Source organism: Chiloscyllium plagiosum, unplaced genomic scaffold (genome assembly GCF_037043375.1).
Source record: "Chiloscyllium plagiosum isolate Xiang-an unplaced genomic scaffold, Cpla_swu_hap1 HiC_scaffold_42, whole genome shotgun sequence".
Lineage (NCBI taxonomy): Eukaryota > Metazoa > Chordata > Chondrichthyes > Orectolobiformes > Hemiscylliidae > Chiloscyllium > Chiloscyllium plagiosum.
Window position 1 is genome coordinate 44,622,497 of NW_028270180.1, and position 22,878 is coordinate 44,645,374.

Sequence of the window (22,878 nt, forward strand, 5' to 3'; positions counted from 1 at the left end):
ACAGATCATTGGGAGTCTCGAACAGAATGGGTTGTCGAGATCTCAAAGGGTGTGTGTTGCAGCGAGCTCGGGATGATCACAAGCAGGAATTGAATCAAGAGTGAGAATTTTAAATTGAGGGATGTGGGCCGGATGCTGGCAGGTGAGACTAGATTGGATTGGGATACATGGTCGGCATGGACGGGTTGGATTGAAGGGTCTGTTTCCATGCTGTACATCTCTGTGGCTCTATGTTGTTGATTATGAATAGGAGCCTTTTGATGGATCGACAAATTTTGGTACGAGGGAGTACTTGGGCAGCAGAGATATAGTGTTTCTTGAGATTACAGGGAGGTTGAATGTGGGCAGCTGGCCAGGAGTGTGTTTGGATAATGAAGTCTAGAGATAACACAAGGTGGATGAGAGTATATGAGCTGATACAAGGGTAGAATCAGCTAGAAATAGTGATCTTGGAGTGGGACTGGGCTGTCGCTCTCACCTCACCTCTCGGATTCAGCTGGTTGCCAGATTGTGAATCAGGGCGGTAACACCATCGGGAGCTGAGTGGCCCTGGTGGAGCCTAAAATGAGTGTCGCTCAGCTGGCTGTTGCGGAGCAGCTGCTGCTTGATAGCCCTGTTGATGACATTTTCCATCACTTTACTGCTGATCGAGTGTGGACTGATAGATGGAAATTGGCTGGGTTGGATTGCCCTGTGTTTTTGTGTTGAACATTCCTGGGCAATGTTCCACATTGTCGGTAGATGCCAGTGCTGGAGCGGTACGTGTCTTGGTTGGTGGCAAGTTCTGGAGCACAAGCCATCAGTATTATTGCCAGAATATTGGCAGGGCCCGTAACCTTTGCACGACTTAACCATTTCTTGATGTTATTCAAACTGAATCGAACTGGCTTAAAACTCACATCTGTGATGTTGGAAACCACTGGAGAAGGCTCAGATGGATCATCCCACTTTGCACTTCTGGCTGCAGATTGCTGCAAATGCTGTCATCTTATCTGGTGCATGGATGTGTGAGGCCCCTCCATCAGTAAGGGTGGGGATATCTGTGATGCTTCCTCCAGTGAGTTGTTTAATTGTCCATCACCGTTCACAACTGGGTGTGGCAGAACTGCAGAGCTCCGATCTGTTCCATTGGATGTAGGATCGTTTAGCTCTGTTGCTTGCTGCTGATGCTGTTTGCAAATGGTCCTGTTTGGTAGCTTCACCAGGTTGGCACTTCATTTTTAGGACTGCCTGGTGCTGCTCATGGCATGCCCTCCTTTCCTGTCCATTGTGATGGGTGAGAGCAGGATTTACAAACCCATGAGATTACAGATGGTGCTGGAGTACAGTTCTGCTGCTGTTGATGTCCCACAGTGCCTCAGAGATATCCAGTTTGAGATCCTACATCTCTTCGAAGTCTGTCCCATTTAGAACGGTGATAGTGCCACTCAACACAGTGGAGGTTTTTCTCAACTTTAAGGCAAGACTTTGTCTCCGAAAGGAATGTGTGATGGTCGCTCTTACTGATACTGTCATGGCCAGATGTATCTGCTGCTGGTCAATTCATAACAATGAGATCAAGTATGTTTTACACTCTTGTTGGTTCTCTCACCACCCGCTGCAGACTCAGTTGAGCAGCTATATCCTTTAGGATCTGACCAGCTCTGTCAGTAAATCTGTTGCAGAGCTAGTCTCGATTGTGGACATTGAAATCCTGTACCCAGAGTACGTTTGACACCATTTTACTTCCTCAGTGCTTCCTCCAAATGTTGTTCAACATGAAGGAGAACTGATCCATCAGCCAAGGGAGGAAGGGACGTGGTAATCAGCAGGAGCCATGAGACTTCCTGGTCTCCGGAGCCAATGCTGTGTACTCCCAGGGCAAATCCTCCCTGTCTGTACACCACTGTGCCACCACCTCTGCCTGGTCTGTCCTGCCGGTGGACAGGACATATCCAGAGATTTCAGGAGAAAGTGAAGACTGCAGATGCTGGAGATCAGAGTCAAGAGTCTGGTGCTGGAAAAGCACAGCAGGTCAGGGTGATGAAGGGCTGTGTCTCGAAACGTCGATTCTCTTGCTCCTCGGATGCTGCCTGACCTGTTGTGCTTTTCCAGCACCACACTCTCGATATCTAGGGATGGTGATGGTGGTGTCTGGTCATTATTTGTAAGGGATGATTCCGTGAATATGACTATGTCAGGCTGTTCCTTGACTAGTCTGTGAGACAACTGTCCACATTGTGGCACCAAAAACCATATGTTAGTGAGGAGGACGTTGCACCATTGAGAGGGCTGAATCTGTGGTTGTAATTTCTGGTGCCTTGTTAGTTGCCAACTGGTCCATCCAGTTTCATTCCTTTGTTGAGACTTTGCAGTGATTAATACAGTGAGCAGCTGGCTGGGCCACTGTCAGATTGGCAGGATTTTTTTGGCCATTGACAATGGTTTCATGGAGATCAGAAGATTCCTAATACATTGTTTTTTTTTCTTGAATTCAGATTCCACCATCTGCCAAGACGGGATTCGAACCAGGACTTCAGTCATTTGTTTTAATATTCTGGATAAAAGTTAAATACATCAGGTTTGTTCACTCATTTTAAATATCACTTACCCTGGTTTTGTTTCTTTGTAAAACACTGTCCATTATCCTGTCTCCTCCATCCTCCCCTCCAACAACGAGTGAAGAGCTCATGGAGTTTCTCTGTGACTAAGACTGAGATAATCCGATCTGCTGCTTCCCTCCCTCCCACCCACCCACTAGCCCACTGAGCCAAACTGCCTCACGTGGTGTTCCTGGTTTTTATCCTAAACCTACATCTTTCTCCAGTCTCTTGTCAAGCCTTATCAGAGCTCACCTTGACCCTTTACCCTAATCTCGGTAAACTGACTTTCCAACTCTCTTTCCTCCGCTGCCGCCTCATCACTCCCCTTCGCCAATTCATAGATATTGTTCCTTGTTCTGTCTGTTGGTATTTTTTGGTTATGTCCTTCTCTCCCATTCTGTGGAAAACCAATATTTGACCTCACCGTTGTTGGAAAATCCTGCTCCATCTCCACTCTCCCTTTCCTTTCTGAATTCCTTGCATTTGGTGTCCCTCAACGATCTATCCTTGGTCTCTCCTGTATCTCACGTACATAGTGCCAGGAGGTGATATCGTCCAAAAACACTGTGTTAGGTTTGACATGTACACTGACGATACCCAGTTCTCCCTCCCCATCATCCCTCTCCATTACTCCACTGTTACTCAGTTACCAAACTGCTTACCACATTGCCACTACTCGATTAGCTGCAGTTTCCTCCAATGAAACATTGTCACGGTTAAACCCATTGCCTTACCTTTACCTTTCTGCTGAGCCCCTCCCTCCCACTGGGAACTCTCTGAGGCAAAATGACACTCTTCACAATATTGCTGTTATATCTGACCCCAAGGTGACCTTCTGATCAGACATCCACACAATCACAACACCAGGAATTCCAATCTCTTAAACATTGCTTTTCTCCACCTCACCCCAGCTCCATTGCTACTGAAACCCCTTACCAGCGTCTGTGTCGCCTTATCTTGATGAATCCAAAACAGAACCCTTGATTCCATGACTCAGAATCTGATTTCAGACTCCCCTCTCAGTATTTACGCTCAGACACATCCTCTCAGTATTTATCCTGTCAAACCCCTTAAGAATCCCATCTGTCTCAATGAGATAACCTCTCTTTCTCCACAATCCAGTGAGTAGAGTCCCAACCTTTCCAGCCTTTATTTAAAAGATAATCCCTCCAAACCAGGGATCATCTAATTGAATTTTCCTTGAAATGCCTCCAATAAGGTGACACATTTCCTTATTTAAAGGGACCAAAACTGCTCTCGTTACTGCAGATATGGTGGTGTCACCAGCACTTCCATATGTTACTCTCAGGTATATACTCCAAACTCTCATACTGAAAACCTTTGAAACAAAACGTTCCATTCCCCTTCCTGATTCCCTGTTGTAACTGTGTGGTAGCTTTCTGTGTTTCCTGAACAATTACCCCTGGTCCCTTTGTGGTGCAGCTTTCTACAGTTTCTACCATTTAAATAGTACTTTGTTCTTTTATTATCTCCTCCAAAATGAGCAACTTCCCATTTTCCCAAGTTACACCCCATCTGGCAACTTGTTGCCCCCTTCTCCTGTGCATCTCTCTTTTCATAATCCTCTTAGACCTTTACAGTTATGCCTTTTCTAGGAGATATTCCCCCCTTCCCATTCATCCAAACGTTTACTGGGAGCACTGGGCAGTGGGAAGCAGGCAGAGTTGCTATCTTTTTAGGGATACGCTTTGGAGTGATTGAGAGGATCTTCCTACCCATTGGTCAGGATGAAGACAACTTGCCCATCGTTAGGCATTAGCCTTTCACACCCATGTCTTATTGATGAGGCAGAGCGGCAGCACGGAAGGAAAGAAAAGAAAGTCATTCTTGTTCCCCATATCTCACTGACGCTTGGGTCATTTTCTCCAATGTGTCAAAGAACTGCTGTGTTCAGTCACATGAGATCTCAAGTTGGAATCTCCTAGAAACCCACAGATTTCCCCCTGAGTTGACTGCGGATGTCCTCAAGGGTCATATGTACAGTAATCCTGGGCCACGAGGAGGGGATGGTGTGAGTTTCTAACTTGAACTGAGAGTGACAGATTTTGTAAACTTGTATTACAGGATATTATAGGTGGACATTCAGATGGTAATCTCAGTAAATGTTAATAGACAATAGATAAATGTATGGTTATCCACTTTGGTGGCAAGAACAGGAAGGCAGATTACTACCTCAATGGAATCAATTTAGGCAAAGTGGCAGTACAGAGAGACCTGGGTGTTCTTGTACACCAGTCAATGAAGGCCAGCATGCAGGTACAGCAGGTAGTGAAGAAGGCTAATCGCATGCTGGCCTTCATAAGAAGAGGAATTGAGTATAGAAGCAATGAGGTGCTTCTGCAGCTGTACAGGGCCCTGGTGAGACCACACCTGGAGTACTGTGTGCAGTTCTGGTCTCCAAATTTGAGGAAAGATATTCTGGCTATTGAGGGAGCGCAGTGTAGGTTCACAAGGTCAATTCCTGGAATGGCGGGATTACCTTACACTGAAAGACTGAAGCGACTGGGCTTGGATACCCTTGAGTTTAGAAGACTGAGAGGGGATCTGATTGAGACATATAAGATTATGAAAGGATTGGACACTCTGGCAGCAGGAAACATGTTTCCGCTGATGGGTGAGTGCCGAACCAGAGGACACAGCTTAAAAATACGGGGTAGACCATTTAGGACAGAGATGAGGAGAAACTTCTTCACGCAGAGAGTGGTGGCTGTGTGGAATGCTCTGCCCCAGAGGGCAGTGGAGGCCCAGTCTCTGGATTCATTTAAGAAAGAGTTGATAGAGCTCTCAAGGATAGTGTGATCAAGGGTTATGGAGATAAGGCAGGAACAGGATACTGATTAGGAATGATCAGCCATGATCATATTGAATGGCAGTGCAGGCTTGAAGGGCTGAATGGCTACTCCTGCACCTATTGTCTATTGTCTATTCAATGTGTCATGTAATCCTTTTATGATGACCTGTTGAGTGTCAGGTTTATTATTCGAATGTGTAATTTTTGTGTAAGGATGCCTCAGAGAGAGCAGAATAATCTTAAAGGGGACAATAACCATTTTCTTTGGGGGGGGGAGCTGTTGTTTATTGGTATCAATGACATTGGAATAGAAGAGTTCACATTGTTGGATCATTTGAATCTCTTGTGGGGTAGAATTGAAATCCATCAGAAGGATGGATTGTCCCGGCACTGGAAAGGAAGAGTTGCTAGTGCTATTCAGGAGGCATTAAAATAGTGAAGGAATGTGGGTAAACCAAAAGAGAAAGTGAGGAAAGAGCTAAGTCTGAGGCTGATACAGTTCAGATGTCAAACAGTCAAGGCAGGCAAAGGCATGGCAGAGAACGAGGTAGGACTGAGCAGTTACACTGCATTTATTTCAATGCAGGAGGCCCGATAGGTCGGGCAGATGAGCTCAGGGCATAGTTTTGAACATGGCACTGGGATATTATAGCAATTACAGAGGCATGACTCAGGGATGGATAGGACGAGCAGCTTAATGTTCCGGTGTATAGATGCTATAGCAAAGATAGAAAGGGGGCAACAGAGCAGGGGGATGAGGTATTTTTGATTAGGGATAACATTACAGCTGGGCTTCAAGAGGGTATTCCTGGGAGTACATCCAGGCAAGTTGTACAGGTGGAACTGAGAAATAAGGGATGATCTTCTTACTGGGATTGTACTATTGACCCCTCCTCACCCCTTCCCCAATAGTCAGTGGGGAATTGAGAAGCAAATGTATAAATACATCACTTATCTGTAAGAATAGTATGGTTGTATACAAGACTTGACCTTTTTTATTCATTCACAGGATGCGGGTGTCACTGGCTGGGCCCAAAGGACAGTCACATTGCTGTGGGTCTGGAGTCACACGTAGGCCAGACCTGGTAAGGATGGCAGATTACTTCCCTGAAGAATATTAGTGAATCTGATGGGGTTTTTTTTCGCAACAATCGACAATGGATTCATAGTCTTTCATCGATTCCTAATTCCAAATTTTTTATCGAATTCACATTCCACCATCTGCCGTGGCAGGCTTCACACCCAGAGCTCCAGAACTTTATCTGGGTGTCTGGATTATCCGTTTAGCCAAAATATCACTAGGCCATTTGGCAGGGTGAGTGACTGAGGTATCCGTAGGACAGCACATCAGCACCAAAATTCCCATGGTCTCTGCAGACCATAGAAAGGGCTAGGGAGGGAAATATATTCCTGGTGGTGGGATCTGACTGTAGGTAGCGGAAAAGTCGCTTTATCTGGTGATAAGTGGGGTGGCAAGTGAGGACCGGTGGATTAAATTCTTCTTGTGGTTGGAGGGGTGGTGTAAAGGTGAAGGTGCAGGAAGTGGAGGATATGCATTGAAGGGCATTGTTGATCACGTGGAAGGGAGATGTGGTGCTTGAAGTAGGAAACCTTTCTGCGATGTCCTGGAGTGGAATTGCTTCTCTTGGGAGCACATATGGCAGAAGCAGAGGAATGAGAGTACAGGATCACGTTTTTACTGAATATACTCGAGGGTAATCAGGAGAGTAAAAAGGGGAAATGACATATCTCTAGGAAATAGTTTAAGGAGAATCCAAAGAGATTTTTCAAATACATTAAGGATAAAAGAATAACCAGGCAGAGAATAGGACACCTTAAAGATCAAGGAGGCCATCTATGGAATAACAGGAAGTGGGAGAGATACTATGCTATTCTGTTCTAGAGAGTTTGGAGAAATAATAGTGATAACTTGAAAAGTGTCCATAATACAGAGGAGGTCGTACTGGATGTCTTAAATCGTAGCAAGGTGTATCCCAGAAACTTGTGGAAAGCTAGGAAAGTGATAGCAGTGCCCCTCCCTGAGATATTTATATCATCGTTTATGACAGGTGAGGTGTTGGAAGATGTGTGCCATTATTTTAAAAAGTAGTAAGGAAAGGCCAGGGAGCAAGAGGACAGTCATCCTGACGTCAGTGGCAGGCAAGTTGTTGGAAGGGATTCTGAGGGATAGGATTTACATGTATTTGCAAAGACGAGGAATGATTAGTGATAGTCAACGTGGCTTTGTGTGGGGGAAATTCTCTCTCTCTAACTTGATTGAGTTTTTTTGAAGGCAGACTGTGGACGTTGTCTATATGGACACTGAGCAGACTGGTTAGCAAGGTTAGATAACATTGAATGTTGGGAGAACCAGACATTTGGATACGAAACTGGCTTGAAGGTAGGTGGCGGAGGGTTGATTTGTGGACTGGAGGCCTGTGAGCAGCAGTGTGCTGCAGGAATGGATATGGAGTCCTTAAACAAATGACTTGGATGTGAATATGAGGTATGGTCAGAAGACACCAAAATTGGAGGTGTAGTGGACAGTGAAGAAGGTTAGTTCAGAATACAACGGGATCTTGATCAGATGGGCCAAAGGAGCAAGGAATGGCAGATGGAGTTCAATTTAGATAAATGTGAGCTGTTGTATTTTGGAAAGGCAAATCAGGGCGGGACGTATGCACTTAATGGTAAAATCCTGGGGAGTGTTGCTGAACAAAGAAACCATGGTGTGCAGGTTAATTGTTCCTTGAAAGTGGTGTTGCAGGTAGGAAGGCTAGTGAAGGTGGCGTTTGGTACACTTATATTTATTGGACAATGCATTGAATACAGAAGCTGGGACGTCATATTGTGGCTGGACAGGACATTGATTAAGCCATTCAGGAATTCTGTTTTAAGTTCAAAATTCCCTGTTTTGGGAAGGGTGTTGTGAATCTTGAAAGAGTTCAGACAAGATTTACAACAATTTTGCCAGGGTTGGAGGATTTGAGCTAACGGGAGAGGCTGAATAGGCTGGGGTTAATTGCCCTGGAGAGTCAAAGACTGAGAGGTGATTTTACGGAGATTTATAAAATCATGAGGGGCATGGATATGGTGAACAGCTGGAGTCTTTTCCCCCCAGGTTAGATGGGTCCAAAACAAGAGCACATGGGCTTAAGTTGAGAGGGCAAAAATTTAAAAGGGATCTAAGGGGCCTCTGGAGATGCTGCAAATCTGTCCCAACTCCCCTCCCATTTGCCCTTAGCCCCCCAAAGCTTTGCTTAAAAAGTAAAATTCCAAATATGTTTATGAATAACTGCTGAATCTGTGTCCAGCTTAGCATGGTGTATGTGTGGAATGAGCTGCCAGATGAAGTAGTGGAGGCTGATAGAATTACAACATTTAAAACGCATCCGATTGAGTACATGAATACGAAGTGTTTCGAATGATACGGACCAATTGCTGGCAAACGAGACTCCATTAGTTTAGGATTCCTAGTTGGCATGGACCAATTGGACCAAAGGTCTGTTTCTGTGCTGTACATCTGACACTAATAAATGAAAATAAGATGTGTTCCTCTTTTGTGGAGAGCTAGCAGAAGCACAGATAATTATCCTTGGAGCTAAGAATGTTAAGCAATGATTTCGACCAGGTGCAGATTTGTTTCCAAGGTATTTAATTTGCAGAGAGAGAGAGGAATTGTTAACAGCGTCACAATTTTAGTAACTATTTTCAAGTAATTGGCAACTAATGCAGGGTGAATATGTGAACATTATTTTATTCAGTAAATTCTGAGCAGCTGGAACAGTCTGAATGGCAGCTGGACACAGATTCAGCAGTTATTCATAAACAGATTTGGAATTTTACTTTTTAAGCAAAGGTTTGGGGGGCTAAGGGCAAATGGGAGGGGAGTTGGGACAGATTTGCAGCATCTCCAGAGGGAGAGAGTATAGCCCCAATGGGCTGAATAGCCCCCAGCCCCATGCTCTATGATACTGCCCCATTCACTGTGAATGATGAAGCTCATCCCAGGGCAGAGAGGGAGGATACCACCACTCACCTCACAATGGGCCTCAGGTGATTGATGTCAGCACAGGCCAATAGGAGGCAGAGGGTGGGACTTGTACACGAGGCAGTACCAGTTTATCTTCCAACCAATCGGAGTGAACGAGGGTATCCTTAAGGCGGGAATTAAAGAAAGGCACATGTAGCAGAGATTTGAGAAACTGGAGGAGATTAGAGATAGGTAGCGTTCTGTGGCTGGAGAGGAATTATATAAATAAGGAAGAGTTGTGAGGCTGGATGAGGTGACAGTGATCGGGAGAGTTGTGAGGATCGAGGAATTTGGAGACAGTGATAATTGGAGTCCTAATGTTATACAGCAAGGAAACAGGCCCTGTGGTCCAACCAGTCCATGCCGACCATAATTCCAAACTGAACTAATTGTACCTGCCTCCGTTTAGTCCACATCCATCCAAATATTTCCTATTTACATACTTATCTGAATGTCTTTTAAATATTGTAATTGTATTCACAGCTACCACTTCCTCTGGAAGTTCATTTCATACGTATAATTTTTGTTTTAAACCCTAATGTCTTTTCTCAAATCTTTCTCATCTCTTCTCAAAATGAATGCACCCGAATTTTGAATTCCCCTCTCTCCCGGCCATTCACCTTTATCTACACTCTTCATAATTGTATAAACTTTTTAATAAGGTCACCCCTCAACCTCCTAAACTCCAGTGAAAAAAGTCCCACCCTTTCCTGATAACACAATCCCTCCATTCCCATTAACATTCCAGTAAATCTCTTCTGAACCTGCTCTGATTTAAAGATATCCTTCCTATAACAGCACAACCAGAACTGGGTTTAGAATTCCAGAAGTGGCCTCTCCAACATCCTGTACAACCTCAACATAACATCCCAATTCCTATACTCAAAGGTGTGAACAATGAAGGTAAGTGTGCTTGAACACCTTCTTAACCACCCTGTCTACATGTAACACAAACTTCAAAGACATGAAGCCCTCGGTCTCTTTGTTCCATATCACTACTCAACGCCTTACTTGTAATGAGTGTAAGTCCTCCCTTCGTTTGTTTTATCAAGATGTAATATTTTGCATTTATTCCAATCCAAAACTCCTTTGAGTATAAAGGCAGTAGGAGTATAATTAAGAGGGAAATCAGGAGGCAAAAAAAGGGACGCGAGATAGCGTTGGAAGATAGGGTTAAAGATAATCCAAATGGCTTTTATAAATACATGAAGAACAAAAGGCTAACTAGGGAGAAAATAGAGACCCTCAAAGATCAGCAAGGCAGCCATTGTGTGGAGCTGCAGGTGATGGGCGAGATAGGGAACAAGTATTTTGCATCAGTGTTTACTGTGAAGAAGTAAATGGGAGATATAGAATGTGGGGAAATAAATGGTGACATCTTGAAAAAAAGTCCATATTACAGAGGAGGAGGAGGTGCTGGATGAGTGGCTAAGGAGCTGGTGCAGGGGAAAAGGATTCACATTTTTGGATCATTGTGATCAACTCTGGAGTAGAGTTGACCTGCATCAGAAGGATGGATTGTACCTGAATTGGAAGGTGTCTAATATCCAGGCAGGGAGATTTGTTAATCCTACACGGGAGGCAGTAAACCAGCGAGGAGTAGGTGTGATCGCAAATAGATAGTGAGAAAAGAGGTATCTCTGAGGCTGGTACAGTTCAGAAGGCAAATAGTCATTGCAGACAAGAGCAAGGCACAGAACAAGGTGGAATTTAGCAGTTACACTGCACTTATTTCAATGCAAGAGGCCTGACAGGGAAGGCAAATGAGCTCAGGGTATGGTTTTGAACATGGCACTGGGATATCATGGGTATTATAGAAAGGACTGGTAGCTTAATGTTTCTGGGTATAGATGCTATAGGAAGAATAGAACGGAGGACAAGAGGAGGGGGAGTGGCATTTTTGATTAGGGACAGCATTATGGTTGTGCTGAGGGAGGACATTCCTGGGAGTACGTCCAGTGAAGTTATTTGGGTGGAACTGGGAAATAAGGAATGGATGATCTCCTTATTGGGGTTGTCTGCGTGGGTTTCATCTGGGTTCTCTGGTTTCCTCCCACAGTGCAAAGATATGCTGGGTAGGTTCGATTATCCTGGCTGAATTGCCACAGTGTTCAGGGATGTGCAGGTTGGGTGGATTATCCAGGCTGAATTGCCCACAGTGTTCAGGGATGTGCAGGGTGGCCCTGGCTCTGAGGGTCAGTGTCGATGTGATGAGATGAATGGTCTTATTCCACACTGTCGGGATTCTCTGATAATTCTACTAGTTTTAAAATAGTTACAGAAAATAATAGACCAGATCTAAAAGTTAAGGTTCTAAATTAGACAAAGGCCAATTTTGACAGCACAAGGCAAGCACTTTCAAAATTTGTTTGCGGGAGGTTATTCCCAGGGAAAGAGACAGCTGGAAAGTGGGAACATAAGAACATAAGGAATAAGAGCAGGAGGAGGCCATCTGGCCCCTCAAGCCTGCTCTGCCATCCACAAGATCAGGGCTGATCTATTCATGGCCTCAGCTCCACATTCCTGCTCTCTCACCATAACCCTTAATTCCTTTCCTGTTCACAAATCAACATTTTGCCTTCAAGGCGTTCAAGTTGATAACGTCAAATGCTGCACTCGGCAGGGAATTCCACAGATTCACAATCCTTTAGCTGAAGAAGCTCCGCCTGAACTCAGTCCTACATCTGCTCCCCCTTATTTTGAGGTTATGCTCTAGTTTCACCCATCCCCAGTGGAAATAACCTCTCTTCTTCTATCTTATCTACTTCCTTCAAAGTTTTATTTTTTCCTCTCCAACCTCCCATTCTTCTAAATTACAATGACTATAGAACCAGTTTTCTCAATCTCTCCACATACGCCAATCCACTCAACTCCCAACTCAAGCTCGTGAACCTCCTGTGCCAGTACATCCTTGCTAATGTACGGGGACCAAACCTGTACCCAGTACTCCAGGTGTGGCCTTCCCAGCACCCTGTACAGCTGCAGCATAACAATCCCTCTAGCAATGAAGGACAATATTCCCTTCACTGTCTTAATTACCTGCTGCACCTGCAAACCAACTTCCTGTGATTCTTGCACAAAAACACCCAGCTCCCTCTGTACAGCAGCCTGCTGCAGGTTTTCACCATTTCGTCATCAGTTTGTTGTTCGTCCAACTAAAATGGATAACCTCACATTTCCCAACATTGTCCTCCATCCACCAGATCCTTACCAACTCACTTAACCGATCTGTATCCCTGTGCAGACTGACAGTGGCCTCTGCAGACATTGCTCTCCCTTTGTGGGCGGCACGGTGGCACAGTGGTTAGCACTGCTGCCTCGCAGCGCCAGAGACCCGGGTTCAATTCCCGACTCAGGCGACTGACTGTGTGGAGTTTGCACGTTCTCCCCGTGTCTGCGTGGGTTTCCTCCGGGTGCTCCGGTTTCCTCCCACAGTCCAAAGATGTGCAGGTTAGGTGAATTGGCCATACTAAATTGCCCGTAGTGTTAGGTAAGGGGTAAATGTAGGGGTATGGGTGGGTTTCGCTTCGGCGGGTCGGTGTGGACTTGTTGGGCCGAAGGGCCTGTTTCCACACTGTAATCTAATCTAATCTAATCTAATCTAATCTTTGTATCAAATGTGAACTCTGACACCGTACACTTGGTCCTCAACTCCGAAACAGTTGTAGTGCCAACAGTAATCCAAACACCTATTTATCCCCATTCTTTATTTTTTGTTGGTTAACCGATCCTGTATCAATGATAATTATCCACAATGCCATGCATCTTTACCTTATACAGCAGCCTTTTGTGTGGCAACTTGTCGAATACCTGCTGGAAATCCAGATATACCACATCCACCACGCCCCCCTTGTCCAACGCGCTCTTCAAATAATTATCTTCAAATAATTTCAGTAAATGTGTTATACATGACCTACCTTCCATGAATCCATCTCTCAATGAGACAATTTCTACTCAGATATCTCACCACTACTTCCTTGAGAGATTCAAGCATTTTCTCCACGAAAGAAGTTACGCTAACGGGTCCTTTTTGAAACATAGTGGCACCACATTTGCAGCTTCCAGTCTGTCAAAACCATCCCAGAATCCAACAAATTTTAGTGAATTATCACGAGTTGTATTAGCTGTTCCACCCCCCACGCCATTTCTTTTGTTTCCCTTGGATGCATTCCATCAAGGCCAGGAGACCCATCTACCTTTAGGCTGTTATCTTTTCCAACATAAACTCTTTACTGAGAATGATTGCTTCTCTGTCCTCATCTGCCATTGCCTCTATAGGCCGGCGACGATGAAAGTACATAGACAGTATGTTCCTGTTAAAGCCAAGGCTAGTAGGTGTAGAGAATGCTGCCTGTCGAGAGAAGTTGAAGGCCTGGTCAAGAAAATGAAGGAGGGATATGGCAGGTACAGACAGCTGGGTTTGAGTGACTCCCTAGAGGAGTGTAGGGGCAGTTGGAGTATATTCGAGGTACACCACGAGGGCAAAAATGGGACATGAGATAGCTTTAGGAAATAGGTTTAAGGAGAATCCAAAGTGATTGTACAAATACACGAAGGACAAACGAGTAACCAGGCAGAGAATAGATACCCGCTAAAATCATCAAGGCTGTCTGTGGAACCGCAGGAGGTGGGAGAGATTCTATATGAGATTCTTTTACTGAAAGAGGATGTGGCAGCTAGAGTGTTGGGAGAAATAAATAGTGATAACGTGATAAGTGTCCATGTTACAGAGGAGGGGGTACTGGATGTCTTAAACGGTAGCAAGGTGGAATAATCCCTGGGACCTGCTCAGGGGTAACCCAGAACTTTGTGGGAATCTAGGGAAGTGTTTGCTGGACCCCTCGCTGAAATATTTGTGTCATTGATAGTCACAGGTGAGGTGCTGGAAGATGGGCACAATTATTTGAGAAAGATGGGAAGGAAAGGCCAGGGAACAATAGACCAGTGAGTCTAAAATCAGTGGCAGAGAAGTAGTTGGATGTGATTCTCAGGGACATGATTTACATGTAATTGGAAAGGCAAGAAGTGATGAGGGAGAGGCAGCATGGCTTTGTACATGGAAGTCACTAACTTGGACTCCAGGAAGACACAAGGTTCTACATAACAGACCGGTTAGCAAGTTTGAGACTGTAGAATACAGGGAGGACTAGCTATTTAGATACAGAATTGTCTAGAAGGTCATAGAGATGTATAACATGGAAACAGACCCACAGTCTGTACCGTCCATGCCAACAACTTACCCAACCCAACAACTGTGTGAGAAATATGCTGTCAGGCTGGGTGCTGGGTCCACTGCTTTTTGTCATTTTATATCAATGATTTCTATGTGAATATATGAGGTATGGTTAGTAGGTTTACACTAGACACCAAAATTGGAGGTGTAATGGACAGTGAAGAAGGTTACCTCAGTACAATGGGACTTCAATCAAATGGGCTAAGAGGTGGCAGATGGGTTTAATTTCGATAAATATGGATTTCTGCATTTTGGAAAAGCAAATCAGAGCAGGGCTTGTACACTTAATGAGGAGGACCTGGGGAGTGTTGCTGAACAAAGAGACCTTGGAATGCAGGTCACATTTCCTTGAAAGTGGGAATCTTAGGTAGGCTAGTGAAGAAGGTGTTTTGTTTTGAGTATAGGAGTTGCGACATTATTTTGGAGCTGTACAGGGCATTGATTCAGCTACTTCTCGAATTCTGCTTTCAGTCCTGGTCTCCCCGCTATAGGAATGATGTTATGAAACTTGAAAGGATTCACAAAAGATGCACAAAGATGTTGCCAGGGTTGAGAGTTTGAGATATAGGGAGAGGCTGAATTGGCTGGGGCTGTTTTCCCTGGGGCATGGGATGCTGAGAGCTGACCTCAGTGGTTGATACACTCGTGAGGGACATGGTGAGGGTGAACAGCCAGGGTCATTTTTCCCACGTTAGGTGGGTCCAAAACCAGAGAGCACAGGCTTAAGGTGTGAGGGAAAAGATTTAAAAGGGATATGAGGGGCAATGTTTTCAAGCTGAACATGGTATTTTTATGGAATGAGCTGCCAGAGAAAGTGTGGAGGCTGGTACAATTGCAACATTTAAAAGGCATCTGATTGGATATGTAATCAGGCAAGTTGGAGAAGGATATGAGCCAAGTCCTGGCAAATGGGATGCGATTAATTTAGGATATCTGGTGGGCATGGACAAGTTGGACCAAGGGGTCAGTTTCTGTGCTGTACATTTCTATGACACTAATAAATTAAAATTAAGATCGGTTTCTCTTTTCTGGAGAGTTAGCAGAAGGTCAGAAAATTCTCCTTGGAGCTGAGAAGGTTAAGCAGTGATTTCAACGAGGAGCAGAATTGTTTCCAGGAAATTTAATTTACAGAGAGACAGTATGAGAAATTGTTAACATTGTCACAATTTTTATGTACTACTTTCAGGTAACTGGCAAGTAATGCAGGGTAAAAACGTGAAGATTATTTTACTCAGTAAGTTCTGAGCATCTGGAACAGTTTGATCGACAGCTGGATGCAGATTCAGTAGTTATTGTCAAAACAAATTTGCAATTTTCCTTTTTAAAGGAAGGATTTGGAGGGTTATGTCCAAATGGAAGGTGAGTTGGGACTGACTGGTACCATCTCCAGAGGGAGAGTGTACAGCCCCATTGGGCTGAATAGCCCCCAGCCCCTGTGCTCTGAGATACTGTCCCATTCACTGAATGACAAAGCTCATCACAGGGCAGAGCCATAGACATGTTTAGCATGAAAACACACTCTTTGGTTAAACTGGTCTATGCCGACCAGATATCCCAACCCAACACTTGGCACATATCCCTTTACTCTCTTACTATTCATATACCCATCCAGATGCCAAATGGTATAATTGTACCAACCTCCTCCACTTCCCGAGAGAAGATTCCATCCACGCACCAACTCCACTGTGAAAGAAATTGCCCCTCAGATCCATTTTAAATCTTTCCCTTCTCATCTTAAACCTATGCCCTCACGCTCTGGACTCCTCCATCCCAGGGAAGAGACCTTGTCTATTTATCCTACCCATGTCCCTCATGATTTAATACACCTTTGAGGTCACCTCTCAGCCTCTGATGCACCTGGGAGGATCCCACCACTTCTGTCACAATGGAGCCTGGCTGATTGACACAGCTTCAGACCAATAGGACAGTTGGCGTGATCCTCCAGCCAATGGGAGTGAATGAGGGGTGGGTCCAGCGGGTCAACACCTGACCATGAGCTTTGCAAGCGCAGTGTCACTGTGAGGGGTCTCAGTGAGTGTGAAGGGACTGGGAGGGTTGATTTGCACTGTTTCTGTCTGCTAGACCTGAAAAAAATACTCGGGGTAAATTAAAACCAAAAGAACTGCGGATGCTGTAAATCACACACAACAACCAGAAGGTACTGGAAAAGCTCCGCAGATCTGACAGCATCTGTGAAGAGAAATCAGTTTGCATTTTGGATCCGGTGACCCTACCTCAGGTACTGATATTACTGAGAAAAAACTATTGGTTTATATGGAGAAGGTAAGAGTTAAGGAGTAAATGATAGGTGGGGATAGAGTCCAAAGAGAGAGAGAGAGAGAGAGGAGCAGTTGGACAAAGGAGTGGATATTAACCTGGCTGGGGGAGGGTAAATAGCTGTTTGTGGGGACTGTTCGTGGCTAACCATAGGTAGTGTGTAATAGCAGGCTCTGTAATAACAAGGCCTGATATGTGGGGTAGGGGGCAAAGACACTAGAACGTGGGAGAGTTCAGGACCTAAAATGATTGAATTCGATGTTGAAGACAGAAGATTGCAGGGTCCCCGAGTGGGAGATGAGGTGTTGTTCTTCCAGCTTGCTTTAAAGTGTGGCACTGGAAAAGCACAGCAATTCAGGCAGCATCCAAAGAGCAGGAGAATCGACATATTGGGCATATAAGCAAATCATCAGAAATGTGGGAGTGGGGGCAGCGGGCTGAGCGATAAATAGGGAGGGGTGTGTGAGGTTGGGGGGAAGGGAGCTACGAAGAGACTAGGTAGAGGTAGATGGGGTAGTGGTGAGAGGGTGGAATGGATAATTGTGAAGGAAGATGGACAGGTGGGACAGTTCAAGAGGCCAGTGCCGAGTTGGAGGTTTGACTCTGTGATGAGGTGGGAGAGAGGAAATGAGGAAACCTTGATGCTGTGTGGTTGATAAGTCCCAAGGTAGAAGATGAGGTGTTCTTCCACCAGGCGTTGGGTGGCTCTCATTTGGGGGTGGATGACACCCAGGAATTGCATGTCCTTGGCAGCGTGGCGGCGGAGGGGGGTAGCTGAAGTGGTTGGCCACAGGGCAGTGAGGTTGGTTGGTGCATATTCCCTGAAATATTCCACAAGTTGGCATCCTGACTCCCCACTGTAGAGGAGACCACATCGAGAGCAAAGGACACAAAAAGTGAGGTGTTTGGATGTGCAGGAAAATCTCTGTTGGATGTGGGAGGATCCTGTGGTGCCTTGGATGGAGGTGAGGGGTGAGGTGTGGGCACAGGTGGTAAGTGAAGGTGCTGGCAGTGGACGATAGTTTGGTGGGTCGCATGGATCTAATGAGGAAGTGACAGAGGGGATGGTCTCTGGAATGCTGAAAGGGGTGGGGAGGGAAATATATCTCTGGTGGTGAGATCTGATTGTAGGTGGTGGAAATGGCAGACGATGATGCATTGTATCTGGGTGGAAGGTGAGGACTAGGGGGATTCCATCCTTTTTGCAGTTGGAGGTGTGGGTGCTAAGGGCAGTGGTGTGGGAAGTGGAGGAGATACACGGGAGGGGAAATTGCAGTCCTTGAAATCGGAGGCCATTTGGTATGTTCTGAAGTGTTCTGCCAGCTTGCATCAAGCTTCACTGGAACACTGCAGTAAGCATGAGACAGAGATGTTGGCCTGGGAACAGCCTTGTGTGTTACAGTGACGGGCAACTGGATGCTCCGGGTCTTTTTTGCAACAGAACGTAGATCATCAGCCGCCTTTTCCACCACCGCTACTGAGATGCTACCAGGTTCCTGCCTCCTCCATTAACAGCTTTCCGCCCTCCCAGCCGGATCGTTATCCACTCTTTTGTCTTTCCAAATGTTCCAGTCTCTCTTTGGGCTCTGTCTCCACCTATTATTTACTCTTTAACCCTTATCTTCTGTAGTCCAAAGATGTGCAGGTTAGGAGAATTGGCCCAGCTAAATTTCCCGTAGTGTTCAGGGCTGTGCCTTAGTCCGGGGAAATGGTGAGTAATAGGGATGGGGAATGGGTCTGGGTGGGTGTGGAATTGTTGGGCCAAAGGGCCGGTTTCCTGTGGGGATTCTAATTTTCCCAGCTGTCATCGGTTCTGAGGAAGGGTCACTGGACTCGTGATGACCCTTGGTGTGTGCAGGAGGAGGAAACGGGAAAGGGGAGAGTGGCAACAGAAACTGGATGAAATGTATCAGTGTAGACTTTGAGGATTTAATTATACTCTGTGCAGGTCGTTAATCTGAATTAGAAACTCTTGGTCCCACGTTTGCAGCAAAGTGGAAGATGGCTTGGGCCTCAGGCAGTGAGAGGTGCTGGGTTATGGTTGCCATCTTTATCTGGGGTCAAGGTACAGCAAGGAGCATGCACGTGTCCTCTTCCTGGGTGGGGGCTGTGCGATTTGAAGAGGAACATCCAACACATATCAAAAGAAGTGTTTGCCTTCACTATTCATCTTGCACTGACTGTGAGCTTTGTTTTGTGAATTCATTTTATAGGAAATTAATTGAGAATAATTGAGACTGTGATCTCAAAAGTAAGTTTCTACAGTCCACAGAGTCATCACGACCTAAATATCATTGGCATTTAATTGTGAAAGGAGAAAGGTTTGTCTGTTCTGTCTGTGGGAAAATATTTTCAATATTTTTGTCAAGCAAAAAGCAGAAAGATGTTCAAGTCCATGGTTGGATCACCCTTTGGGTATGTGTTTAATTCTTGGCCCTGTAGCTGTGGAAGGAGATATTGGCCTGAGAGAGAGCACAGTTTTATCCATATTACACCTCGTCTCTTTGTAGGAATGTCAGATTTAGTCCCAATCATCCACTTTATGATGTTAACCTGTAAACTCCCTACTTCCAATTCCCTGCAAATTTCTCATTGAAATTCCTTGTGGACTCAAATTCCAGCACCATTTCAGGTGGGATGTTCCAGATTCTGACAACTGTCTATTCATTCAGAAACTGCTGAAGTCCATTTTGACTCTGGGGTTACAAAGGGCTGAATTGAAAGATGAGATGCTGTTCCTGAGCTCCCAGTGAGGTGCATTGGAACAGTACAGGAGGCTGAAGGCAGTGTAGATGTGAGCAGACAATGAAAATGACAGGGCTGCAGTGTGAGGGCTGCTTGGATCAATGAAAGTGTTTTTGAGTTGGATGTAAACAGAGTGAGATGAGACAGGGAGAAGGTGAAGCTAAAACTCCGTTTTACTTCAGGCCTTTCAGAAATTCACAGTCCCAATGGGAATAGCCAATTTGTCAGTGATACCTGCGGAGTATTTATGGTTTTAAAAATACGACATATCAGCTTAAATAAAGTTTTTTTAATTATAATGGGCATGTTTGAAGTGAAGGAAGGTTGCTCACTCATTTAAATTCTCTTTTTGGGAGTAACTGGATGAATGTAGTGAGATGTTGTTACAAGAGCCTTCAGACCTGTGGTGTGCTCCTCTTGCACAATGTGGGACATAAGGGACGCTTCCAGTGTCCGTGACGGTTATGTGTGCAGGCAGTGTGCCCATCTGTAGCTACTGGGAAACTGTTTTTCAGACCTGGAAATGAGAGTGGACTCACTGTGGAGCAATACTGAGAATGTTATGGACAGCACGGTTAGTGAGTTAGTCACACTGAAGATGAGGGGTACACAGGCAGAAAGGGAATGGGTGACCATTAGATCAAGTAAAAGGCTCAGGAAGGAAGTGCAGGACTCCCCAGTGATCATTCCCCTTCTCAAGCGGAAATTGTGCACCGCTTGGGATTCTGTAAGGGGGGAACAGGTGGGGTGGACTCTCGGGGGAAATCAACAGCCAGGTTCATGATACCACAGATAGCTCCGCTGCCCAGAACTGGAGGAAGGAGAATGGCAGAGCTGTAGTGACAAGGGATCCAGTAGTCAGGGTCAGACTTTGGCCACAGACATGAATCCAGGACAGTGGAATTGAACCCAGGTCCATTTCTTGATAAGTGCACAGACCAATAAAGGTCAGCGTCCCAAATGCAACCTTCAGCACTTGACCACCCTGAAGCTCTACTTTCCAGGGACGATGCACTTGTTCTGAGCCCTTCAGAGGGATTGAAGGGGACAGAGAGAAAACAGGAACAGGGTTGTGTTGCCGATCTATAAAATAACTGTCTCCCTCGTCTCTCGGTTTCTCCCCCTGCCTTGGTCTCCCACACCCCTCGTGCCTCCTCCCCCACCGCAGGGAAAAGACCTTGTCTATTTAGCATAACCATGCCCCAACTGATTTTATAAACCTCTATAAGGTCACCCATCAGCTTCTGACACTCCAGGGAAAACAATGTATTCAGCCTCTCCCTGTAGCTAAGATCCCCCAACCCTGGCAACATGCTTGTAATTCTTTTCTGAACCCTTTCAAGTTTCACAATATTGCTTTGATAGGAAGGAGACCAGAATTGCACGCAATATTCCAAGAGTGACCTAACCAATGCCCTGTACAGCGGTATTATGACCTCCCAACTCCTATGACTTCCCAACTCCTGTACTCGGTACTCTGACCAATAAAGGAAAGCATACTAAACACCTTCTTCACTATCCAATCTACCTGCGATTCTGCTTTCAATGAGCTATGAATCTGCACTCCAAGGTCTCTTTGTTCAGCAGCACTCCCGAGGACCTTACCATTAAGTGATACACCCTGCTAATATCTGCTTTTCCAAAATGCAGCACCTCACATTTATCTAAATTAAACTCTAACTGCCAGTCGTCAGCACATTTGACCCTCTGATCAAGATCCCGTTGTAATCTGAGATACTCCCCTCCAATTTTGGTGTCATCTTACTAACAATACTTCCTATATTCACATCCAAATCATTGATATAAATGATGAAAATTAGTGGATCCAGCACCAATACTTTGCGACACCCCACTGGTCACAGGTCTCCAATCTGAAAAGCAACCTTCCACCACCACCCTCTGTCTTCTACCTTTGAGCCAGTTTTGTATCCAAATGGCTAGTTCTCTCTGTATTCCATGAGATCTAACCTTGCTAACCAGTCTCCCATGGGGAACCTTGTTGAACACCTTACTGATGTCCATGTAGATCGTTTCCACCGCTTTGCCCTCATCAATCCTCTTTGTTACTTCTTCAAAAAAATGGACTCATGTTCATTAGAGGGGATTTCTCACACACAAAGCCGTTATTAATATCCACGACTTAACTCTGTACATTGGGATCTGTATCACCCAGTTATGTGTGTTAATATTCTGGATAAAGTTCACGTACACCAGCTTTGTGTTAGTGACTGTGTCTTGAATCTTGTTAATATCACCAATGCTGGTTAGTTCCTTTTGAAAGGCAGTCCCTTCCGTCTGCTCTGTCTCCTCCATCCCCACCGTAGACAGTAAGTGGGAGGACCTCATGGAGTTTTCATGTGAGTGATTTTGAGAAAATCTTCCCTTCATTCCACTAGCCCACCAGGAAATGGTGGTAGTGTCTTTACCTCTGAACCACGAGTTTTGGGTTCAAAGTTGAGTAACAGCATCTTTGAAGAGGCTGATTGGAAAACATGTCCATGCTCCTAACTGTCCCTGCCTGAGCCTCCAAACAGAACCTTCCTGTAGTTTCTCTCCTGTCAGACTCTCCCATTGCAGAGTTTGTCCAGGATCCCCCTCCTGCTGCTGCACTGCTCCTGTCCCTCACTGACCTGTCCATCCCCCAGTGTCCTCCACATTCATTCATTGTTCACAATCCCATTGTCCCAGTCCTCCAGCCCCGCCCCCTCCACCCTATTGGGCAGCAGCTGTTGTCAATTACCCAGGCTCCTGTGTGATCTGGAGGATGCTCTGTAGGAGGGGAGACCAGTGCACGGGCGCAGTGCTGGCCAATTTTTGGCATATGTGCAGTATGGGTCAGTGCCAGGGAGGGAGGCTGTGGATGTGTGGGATTAATCTGTCATTGGCTGCTCCCTCCCTTCCTCCCTTTGAGAACAGGACCCAGGGGAATGGTCCCAGCCCTGGTGTCGTGACAAGTGGCCAGCGTATCAGTGGGGGGAGCATTTTGTAGAAAGTTATCAGAACTTGTGTGAAGATTCAGGAATGTTATGGAAAGGAACAAGGATGGGCCTGCAATTAAAGTTCTAATTTGGTTCATTTTAGTTCAACCAGATATGATTTGGCCAGTGTGTGCAGGATGGTTCTTATCAGAGTGTCGGTGGGGGGAAAATAAATAAGAGATTCCAGATTGGGGAAAAAAAATCAGTTTGGGTCTGAC

General features: G+C 45.4%; 1 long non-coding RNA gene across 1 annotated transcript in view; it reads left to right on the top strand.

The window, feature by feature from the left end:
- LOC122552130 (uncharacterized) overlaps window positions 1-22,878 on the top strand; it is a 44,147-nt gene that overhangs the window by 16,441 nt on the left and 4,828 nt on the right. The window contains exons 6-7 of the long non-coding RNA XR_015754148.1: window positions 2,478-2,560; window positions 6,404-6,479. This is a non-coding gene — a long non-coding RNA (uncharacterized LOC122552130). The remainder of the gene's footprint in view (window positions 1-2,477; window positions 2,561-6,403; window positions 6,480-22,878) is intronic.